Consider the following 10,785-nt stretch of genomic DNA (forward strand, 5'->3'; position numbering starts at 1 on the left):
TGAGGTTAGATTATTGGAATTCTTTGTATCTGGGGATGCCAGTTGCGAAAACTAAAGCACTGTAGATGGTGCAGGATGCTGCAGTGAGGGTCGTTGTGGGGCTCTCGGAATGTGAGCATATTACTCCTGCTTTGAAGCATCTCCATTGGCTACCTGTGCAATATAGAATTCATTTTAAAATCTTGTATTTTCTCCATCAGGTTGTGTATGGCAAGATTGCATGGTACTTTCGCTCTATGATTAAATTGTTTGTATCTACAAGGGGGCTGAGATCTGGCTTTACAAAAACACTGGGAACTTAACATGGCCAAAACCGAGCTTCTCATCTTTCCCCCTAAACCTACCTCTCCTCTCCCCCCCCCCTTTCTCTATTTCTGTGGATGGCACTCTCATTCTCCCTGTCTCATCAGCTTGTAACCTTGGGGTCATCTTCTCCTCTCTCTCCTTCTCTGCTCATATTCAACAGATCGCCAAAACCTGTCATTTCTTTCTCTATAACATTAGCAAAATCCGTCCCTTCATCTCTGAGCACTCTGCCAGAACCCTTATCCGCACTCTTATCACCTCTCGTCTTGATTATTGTAACCTGCTTCTCACCGGCCTCCCTCTTAGCCATCTCTCTCCTCTTCAATCAGTCCAAAACTCTGCTGTGCGACTCATTTTCCGCCAAAGTCGCTATGCTCACGTTAGCTCCCTCCTTAAGTCACTTCATTGGCTCCCTATCCATTTCCGTATTCAGTTCAAGCTTCTCTTATTGACCCCAGTACCTCTCCACTCTCGTCTCTCCCTACGCCCCCCCTCGGATACTCCGTTCTGTAGATAAATCTCTCTTATCCATCCCTTTCTCCTCTACTGCTAATTCTAGACTCCGTTCCTTTTGTCTTGCTGCACCTCACGCCAGGAATAGACTTCCCGAGCCTGTGCGTCTAGCCCCGTCTGGCCGTTTTCAAGTCCAAACTTAAAGCCCACCTCTTTACCACTGCTTTTGACCCCTAACCACTACTCACTTGCCCTGTCCTTTATCCTCCCCTATTTATTCCCTTACCCTTAATCGTTCTGTCTGTTTACCTGTCTTACCTAGATTGTAAGCTCTTTGAGCAGGGACTGTCTTTTTGTATGGTGTACAGCGCTGCGTATGCCTTGTAGCGCTATAGAAGTGATAAGTAGTAGTAGTAATAGTAGTAGTAACTGACTCATTGATAAACATGCACTACGCTTGTATACGGGCAGCAGCCTTTTCGGTTGCAGGTCCTGGATTGTGGAATGCCCCCCTGCCTGGCTATCTACGTTACTGTACTAATGCAGGACAGGCAGCAATAATTGAATCACTGCAGGGGCCAGGGATGCCTGTAAGGTACACCAGGGAGGGACAGGTTTCAGTGACAAACGGGCAGATGCCGGGACGCTGTGGAGGAGGAGAGATGTTGATGTGGGGTAGGTGAAAAAATCTATTATTTTTTTTATATCTCCCGAGGGGGGGGGGGGGGGGGGACTGTGGACTGCCGTGCTGTGGAATGGCCCATCTAAGTTAGCTCTGGGCCCATCCAAAATACCAGGTCTGGCTAAGCCACTGGTTTCACTAAAACCGAGCATGCACGCGAAGTGAGAGAAAGCAGGGCAGGTAATGCGCAGAGAACAGCGCTGGAGAAAGGCTTCAGCTGGTGGGAGTTGGGGACCCCCGCCAACCAAACCAGGAGCCCCGGATCCAATTTGGGGGGTCCAGACCCCCACGGCCCCCTGTAGCTATGCCACAGTTTTGTAGAGAAGAACCACATCCGCCCTTCTTCATCTTTCCGGGATTACTCCAGACTCTAAGGAAGCATTGAGAAGTGCAGACAGTGGGGTCACCGGAACTTCTGAAAATGTCTTTAGCGTCCTCAGATTATCCTTATCTGACCCTGTCACCTTGTCTACCTTTAGTTTAGCGAGCTTCTCACAAACACAGTCTTTTGAAAATTGGTCAAGGTCTACCATCACACATCTATTTCTAGTAACGTTTGTCATCTACGGTCCTACTCCAGGCCCTTCATCTGTGAACACAGAACAGAAATATTCATTAAGCAATTCTGCTTTATCCTTATCAGCTTGTACATATTTCACCCCTTCACCTTTGAGCCTCACAATGCCACTTTTGCACTTCCTCCTATCACTTACATATCTACAGTGGCGTTCCTAGGGGGGGCTGGCACCCGGGGCGGATCGCCGATGCGCCCCGGCCCCCGGGTGCAGCGCCCACCCCGATGCAGTGCGGACCCCCCCCCCCCCAGTGAAAGGACACCCCTGCGAAGGAACCCCTCCCCCCGCCGGGTGCACGCCGCTGGGGGGGGCCGCGCGCGCCTGTCCTCCGTTGTTCCATGCTTCTTCTCTGCCCCGGAAGTAACCTGTTCCGGGGCAGAGAAGAAGCATGGAACAACGGAGGACAGGTATGCGTGGCACCCCCCCAGCGGCATGCACCCGGGGCGAACCGCACCCCCCCCCCTAGGAACGCCACTGCATATCTAAAAAATCTCTCCCCCCCCCTCATTTTTACCATATCAGCTATTTTTAGTTCCTTTTGAATTTTTGCTTTCCTAACCACTTTACCATCTTCTTTCAGCTTTTCCAAGTATTGTTGCCTGTCTTTGTCTTTCTTCAATGTGTTGTAATTTATGAAAATGCCTCTTTTCCCTTAATTTTTTAGCTACTACTTTTGAGGTGAGTGAGAGATGAGTGGCAAATGGAAGAAGCAGGAAGAAGGAAGCAGGAAAATGGTGGTGTGGAGGAGAAAGAAGCGAGGAGCCAGGGGTGGCAGAAGAGATGAGGAAAAGAGATGGATGAGGAGCTTATGGAGAGGTGGAGAAAGGTACATGATGGGGAGGAAGAATGTGTGTAGGGAGTCAAAGAGCAATGGGTGTGTGAGAGAGAGCAGAAGGGGAGAGAGAGAGGAGCATGGAAGAGTATAGGTAGGATAAAGAAAAACACAAAAACAAAAGAAATGGAACCCAAAAATAACAAAAGCAAAAGAAAGATGACAACAGGGTGGAAAAATCTAGAGGCAATGCTGAGAGAATAAAACAAGTAAGTGAAGAAAAAACTTATAGGGGACAGGAAATGTGGGGAAAGCATACAGAACATGGCTCATGGAATTATTTCCAGTGTGTGTGGTTGTAGCCAGTCTACCGCACACATTATTCAGTATCTAATGCACAAAGGGCTTCTGTGACGCTTTTACTGTTCACGGTAGCAGCTACCAAAATCCTATGCAAATGTATTACAACAAGCTCATTAGTATGCAAAGGAGCATTCCACACAATGCACAGACATTTCCATGCAATGAACAGAAAGGAGCACCTACCTTTAACATTCAAAATGTTCCTGCAGGTCTGGAACTGTTGTTGCATGAGTGCGACTTCTCGGTGAAGCAATCTGCTTGCATTTTTTTTATAGTATTTGCACATGTGTGTTAAATGTGCCATGTGCGTGTATTATATGTGAAAAAATTGTCATGGAATATTTGTTAATAGAATCTGCACATTTCTTTATTGGTGGTCGGAAAGGCCGAAATTTTTTTGTTTCCTTAATGTACTGTATTTTTCTGTAAAATTTATGCCGATTGCTTCTTCACATTGTTTTGTGATATATTATAAATATGAATAAAATAAAATAAAAAAAAAAATAGAATCTGCACATGTGAAATGTGCTATGTACATAAACTATATGTGTGGGTGGGTGTGTCACACACGCAAATGTGCTATCAGCCTTATTTTCGAAAGTGATGGGCGCCCAGATTTCGACCCAAATCGGGTGATGGGTGCCCATCTCGCAAAGGCAACCAAATCGGAATAATCGAAAGCCGATTTTAGGCGCCTGCAACTGCACTCTGTCGAGGGAACGAACAAAATTGACGGGGGCGTGTCGGAGGTGTGGTGAAGGTGGGGCTGGGGCGTGTTTATTGGCCGAGGAGAGGTGGGCGCGCTCGGCCAATAATCGAAAAAAATGGCCATTTTTAGCGCGAATTTAGGTCACTTTTTTGGACCCTTTTTTTCACGAACAATTCCCAAAAACGTGCCCTAAATGACCAGATGACCACTGGAGGGAATCGGGGATGACCACCCCTGACTCCCCCTATGGTCACTAACCCCCTCCCACCAAAAAAAAAAAACCAACTTTAACAACTTTTTTCCCAGCCTCAAATGCCATACCCAGCTCCATGACAGCAGTATGCAGGTCCCTGGAGCAGTTGTTAGTGGGTGCAGTGAACTTCAGGCAGGTGGGCTCAGGCCCATCCCCCCCCCCCCTACCTCTTACACTTGTGGTGGTTAATGTTGAGCCCTCCAAAACCCCCCAAAACCCACTGTACCCAGATCTAGGTGCCCCACTTCAGCCATAAGTGCTATGGTAATGGTGTAGAGGTGTGGGCAGTGGGTTTTTTTTTTGGGGGGGGGGGGTTGGGGGGCTCAGCACCCAAGGGAAGGGAGCTATGGACTTGGGAGATATTTTAATTTTTTTTTTTTTTTTTACTTTTTACAAGTGCCCCCTAGGGTGCCCTGTTGGTGTCCTGGCATGTGAGGGGGACCAATGCACTATGAATCCTGGCCCCTCCCATGACCCAATGCCTTGGATTTGTTCGTTTTTGAGCTGGGCGCCTTCGGTTTCCATTATCGCTGAAAAACAAGACCGCCCAGCTCAAATCCGCACATATCCGATGCATTTGCCAGGCACAAACTGTATTAACGAAAAAAAGATGGGTGGCCATTTTTTTCGAAAATCCGGTCTGTCCCGCCCCTTCACGTACCCGTTCTCAGACATAGAAGCCCATGGAGATGGGCGTTCGCATTCGATTATGCCCCTCCACGTGTGTGTGTGTGTCTCACACGTAACAGCACTGCTACTGTCATGGAATCGTATGATGCAGTTTTCCCCTTTTTCTCCCTGGGCATGCCTATAACATGGATGCTTACTTCGAGACTGTTCTACGCATATACTAGGTGCTTTGCCTACCGAGCTGTGTGCAGAATTTAGGTGCATCTCATTTGCATCTCCCCTTAAATCTGTTCAAAATTCTGCTGCACGACTTATATTCCACCAGTGTCACTATGCTTATATTAGCCCTCTCCTCAAGTCACTTAATTGACTATCTGTTTCCACATACAGTTCAGACTCCTCTTATTGACCTACAAGTGCATTCACTCTGCAGCTCCTCAGAACTTCTCCACTCTTATCTCTCCCTACACTCCTCCCCGGGAACGCCATTCACTGGGTAAATCTCTCTTATCTGCACCCTTCTACTTCACTGCTAACCCCAGACTCTGTTCCTTTTATCTTGCTGCACCTTATGCCTGGAATAGACTTCCTGAACTGGTAGGTCAAGCTCCATTTCTGGCCGTCTTCAAATCTAGGCTAAAAGACACCGTGTTGATGCTGCTTTTAACTCCTAACCCTTCCTCACTTGTTCAGTACCCATGTTTTATCATTCCCACCTTAGTAATTCCCTTATCCCTTATTTGTCCTGTTTGTCTGTCCTAATTAGATTCTAAGCTCTGTCGATCAGGGACTGTCTCTTCATGTCCAGTGTACAGCGCTGTGTACATCTAGTAGCGCTATTTATTTATTTATTTGCTGCATTTGTACCCCACATTTTCCCACCTATTTGCAGGCTCAATGTGGCTTACATTGTGCCGGAGTGGCGATCGCCGCTTCTGGGTTGAGAAATACAAAGTGGTATTGCAATAGGGTTCATAAATGATAAGATAGATTATAAAGTAGTTTTGCATTAAAGTTCATAAATGATAGAGTAGATTATAGAGTAAGTTAGATAATCAAATATAGAAAGTTCATATCCTGCATGAGAAGTAGAGTGGTAGTGAGTAATGCGAAACGTTCATTAGTGGCTGAACAGATGATGAAGCAGTTAAGTGTAGAGAGTTCCGTTTTGTCTAGTTTTGGTGAGGTTTCGTTTTCTAGTATTTAGGACGGATCATTGTGGTATGCGTTTTTGAACAAGTTGGTTTTCAGTAGTTTTCGGAAGATTGTTAGGTCATGCATTGTTTTTATAACATTAGGTAGTGCGTTCCTTAGTTGCGTGCTTATGTAGGAGAAACTGGATGCATATGTTGATTTGTATTTAAGTCCTTTGCAACTGGGGTTGTGTAGGTTTAAGAATGTGCGTGCTGACCTTTTTGTGTTCCAGGTTGGCAGGTCTATGAGATCCCACATATAGATCGGGGCTTCACCATGGACCAAGGTGCAAACTTTGAACGTAATTTATTTTATTTTTTTATTGCATTTGTATCCCACATTTTCCCACCTATTTGCAGGCTCAATGTGGCTTACAGAGTTTGGTTATGACATAATCATTCCATGATATCAGTTACAATTAGTAATGTTCAAAGATTAGGTAATGGAAGAGAGAAGGAAGGTGTTAGGCAGGGTAGAAGGTGGACTGTAATAACTGTGTGGATTGGTGAGGTAGTTTTGTAAGGCTATGGGTTCTCTTTGTAGGCCTTGTGGAAGAGATGTGTCTTCAGGGATTTGCGGAAGTTAGTTATTTCGTCAATAGCTTTCAGGGCTATGATAAGTAGTAGTAGTAGTGCTCCGCTCTCACTGTCTTCCCATTGGCTGGATCCTACTACAGTTTCTACTGCTAGTTACAATGGAAACAGTACTGTCAGTGGGGGCTCAGCTCACTCACACATGGGGGGGGGGGGGGGGGGAGGAACTAGAGAACTACAGAGAATGGTTTTAAACTCAGAAAAATGTCCAGATTATATTACTTATCCTTTTACGTTTTGGATATAAATTTAAATTCTGTTGACATCTGAAAAGCCAGACAGTGTGATCGGGACTCAGGAGGTTAAGGAGTGCCATCTCACAGGATTCCCCCTAAGCATGTGCAACGTTTGTCAGTGGCTTAACCTGACCCTGCCATGGAGGGGGGGGGGGGTAGTTGTGAGGGACTAGTATTTGGGGGGGGGGTTAGATTGGGGGAGGCAGGTAGGATAGTTTTTGGGAGAGGGTAGTTTGCAGGATGATGGGGCAGTTGCAGGGAGTTAGGTTTTGGGGATGGGACAGTTTATGGGATGGTGGAGTAATTGCAGGAGGTAGTTTTAGGGGGTGAAGCAATTTACAGGGTGAAGGGCCAGTTGAAGGAGTAGTTCTTTGAAGTGGTGCAGTTTACAGGAGGTAGTTGTAGGGGGTCGGGACAGTTTGTTGATAGTATGGCACAGGGGCGTAGCTAGGTGGGGCCACGGGGGCATGGGCCCCCACAGATTTATACCTGGCCCCCCTACTTTCACACACCACCCCCCCCCGCAGCCGACCCCCTCCCGCCACTGTTACATTTCACTCTTATGATACAGGAGCTGAAACTCCTTCTCCCATAGAAATGTATTAGACCATTATTTTGGGGGGCTTTTTTTGTTTGGAATTTGCAGTCAGATTTTGCCTATTTTTTTTAACTCGTGCCTTTTTACCAGTTTTTCCTATATACCAAGTTTCATCCCATTCCGTTAAATCTTTGGAGAGTTATTTTGCTCCAGACAGACCATCTCCACCCCTTATGTATATTCTTTCCAATTTCCATGGGGTTGGAAAAAAATAGAAATGAAAATAAGGAAAGGCTAGAAAAATTAAAGTATTAAAAAACAAAAATAAAGGATAGATTAAGAAATATAAAGGTTTGAAAATGCTTAATTGTGTCACTGAACAGATTAAGGTGGTGGCAGCAGGCTTGAGAGAAAGAGTGGGTGTGAGAGTGATACTACGTTTATGTGTGTGTGTATGTGTGTACGTACATGTGGGAGAGTGGGAATGTCTGGGTGAGGGGGGTGAGCTAATCCATGCAACGCACACATTGATCCAAGCTCCCTACCCCTTGCCCCACCCCCCATATAAAGCAGATAAACTATGCCTCCCCAAACCAGGTATTATTGGGCCATGGGGCAGGGGTGTATAAGAATGCAGGGTGCTACAGCACTAGATACTCTCTGGTTGAAGGCCTTCCTGTGGCAGGTGTCTGATCAAGACTGTCCTGACCCATGATGCCCAGGCAGCCCCATGGGAAGGGACCCTTTTCTTCCTTCTGGAGCCGCTTCAGGGTTTTGAGCTCTACACGCTTCATCTTGGATGACACTTTTTTCTGCATCACATCTTAAGATTCAGTGCTAGAGAGTCAAAAATCTTGCCAACATTTGGTGCTTTTTTGTTGTTGTTTTACATAAGTACATAAGTATTGCCATACTGACACAGACTTAAGGTCCATCAAGCCCAGCATCCTGTTTCCAACAGTGGCTAATCCAGGTCACAAGTACCTGGCAAGATCCCAGAACAGTACAATACATTTTATGCTGCTTATCCCAGAAACAAGCAGTGGAATTTCCCCAAGTCCATTTTAATGATGGTCTATGAACTTTTCATTTAGGAAGCCATCCAAACCTTTTTTAATCTCTGCTAAGCTAACCGGTTTTACTACATTCTCTGGCAACAAATTCCTGAGTTTAATTACACATTGAGTGAAGAAAAATGTTCTCCAATTCGTTTTAAATTGACTACTTCGTAGCTTTATTTCGTGCCCCCTAGTCCTAGTATTTTTGGAAAGAGTAAACAAGCGATTCACGTCTACTCGTTCTATTCATAAGTGCATAAGTAATGCCACACTAGAAAAAGACCAAGGGTCCATCGAGCCCAGCATCCTGTCCACGACAGCGGCCAATCTAGGCCAAGGGCACCTGGCAAGCTTCCCAAACGTACAAACATTCTATACATGTTATTCCCGGAATTGTGGATTTTTCCCAAGTCCATTTATTAGCGGTTTATGGACTTGTCCTTTAGGAAACCGTCTAACCCCCTTTTAAACTCTGCCAAGCTAATCGCCTTCACCACATTCTCTGGCAATGAATTCTAGAGTATAATTATGCGTTGGGTGAAGAAAAATTTTCTCCGATTTGTTTTAAATTTACAACGCTGTAGTTTCATCACATCATTATTTTATAGATCTCTATCATATTTATTTATTTATTTTACATTTGTACCCCGCGCTTTCCCACACATGGCAGGCTCAAAGCGGCTTACATAGTAACAATATAAATAATTACAAAGTCGTAAGAATAATATACAGTTTGCGGTAAACGCAAAACTAATGGGGTTAACGGAAAGTAAGTTAAACATAGGAGGAATTGGGTTCAGAAGGAAAAGAGCGTTGGGAGGTAGGCGTAGAAATATGCTAAAAGAATTTAAATATCTCCATGGCTTATGCCCAGTAGGCGGGCCTCTTTCAAGTGAAACTCTGTACCCTGTGAGCATAGGATGAAAAGTGTAATGTAAGGAAATAGTTCTTTACGGAAAGGGTAGTGGATGTGTGCAACGGAGCTGGTGGAGACAAGGACTCTGTTAGAATTCAAGAACACATGGGTTAGGGACAGAGGATCTCTAAGGGACAGGAAGGGATAGTCGAGATTATCTCCCCCTCAGCCGTCTTTTCTCCAAGCTGAAGAGTCCTAGCCGCTTTAGCCTTTCCTCAAGAACAATGCCTTTTGCATTAATTTTTTCTGCTATCTATACTATCCTTTAGCATGATGGTTTAACTTTTGATTTCCTTGCACTAAAAATATTACTACATTGTGGGAAAATGAGAAGAAAATTGCTGTGCTAAAGACACAGGCAGTGGAATAGGGTGGGCTGCAGGAGCCATGGCCCCACCAACATTTTGCCCCACAGCATCAACAACAACTAGGAAACCTGGGGACAGAGGAGCAGTTTGGTTAGGTGTTGCTAAAGGATAATGCAGCTTACTATATTGGGCTCTGTGTTTTGTGTTCCCATGGATTTAAACTTTATTTTGGGCTAAAAATGTTAAAGAGATTAAAAGCAAAACCTATTGACAGTTAATTCACCTGGTGGGGTTAAGCAGAGCTGACCTGGCTCTGCTTTGCTCTTTTTTGTTAGAGGATGGTTTGTGCATATGATCTGTTTCTCATATGTTGCTTATAGATACTGTGAATACAAGCACTTGTACTTTCAAGGGTTATGGGGATGTGCTGCTTGTAAGTATGCCCACGGCCCAAGAAGTTGGAGGTCTACTGCTAGTGCAGAGAGCAAGGAACATGTTCTACTATATTTGGAAAAGGTAGGCAGGTATATAAAATTAAATTCAAGCATCTAAAGCTTTGGAGGAGTCGGCCCCTGCCTACCAACAGGTAATGCGCATAGAGCCGAACCGATAGAAAGCGCTATCAGCGCAAGTTTTTTTGTTTTTTTTTTTCAGTTTTGCAAGTAGTGCGGGCAGATGGAAATTTGGATGGGGAGATGTACCGACGGAAGCAGGTGAACATTTAAACCAATGATTGGAGGGCGTTGATCTTCTTTGATGTGTTTGTGTTGAACTGAATGTGTACGTTTTTAGTTGTAAACCGTGAAGAAAAAATGTTTGTTTGTTTTTGGACCGACAGTATTTAATAAAATAAAATATATTATCTTCCCTTTTAAGTTCATTTTATTCCTTTTTGTGTAGTAACGCAATAGAAATGATAAGTAGTAGTAGATATAGACGTAAAATGTAAATTACAAAATTAAAATTGTGACTCGACAACCTAACATCCTAAGTTGGGTACAATCAGTGAAACCCGTATTGCACGCTTACAGATACAAACTCCGCGCGGAGACACCTGGGAGCAGCTCCCGTAAGCTAAAGAAAGCGACCAATCAGAGGATCAGACTTGTAGGCTGAGCGCCCAATGGACAGTTGCAGGCGACCTATCAGCATGCAGCTTACAGGGGCGCCCGGTGGCGGGAAGGGGCCTCTAGTGGTTG

This window comes from Microcaecilia unicolor, chromosome 11, assembly GCF_901765095.1.
Source record: "Microcaecilia unicolor chromosome 11, aMicUni1.1, whole genome shotgun sequence".
Classification (NCBI taxonomy): Eukaryota; Metazoa; Chordata; class Amphibia; order Gymnophiona; family Siphonopidae; genus Microcaecilia; species Microcaecilia unicolor.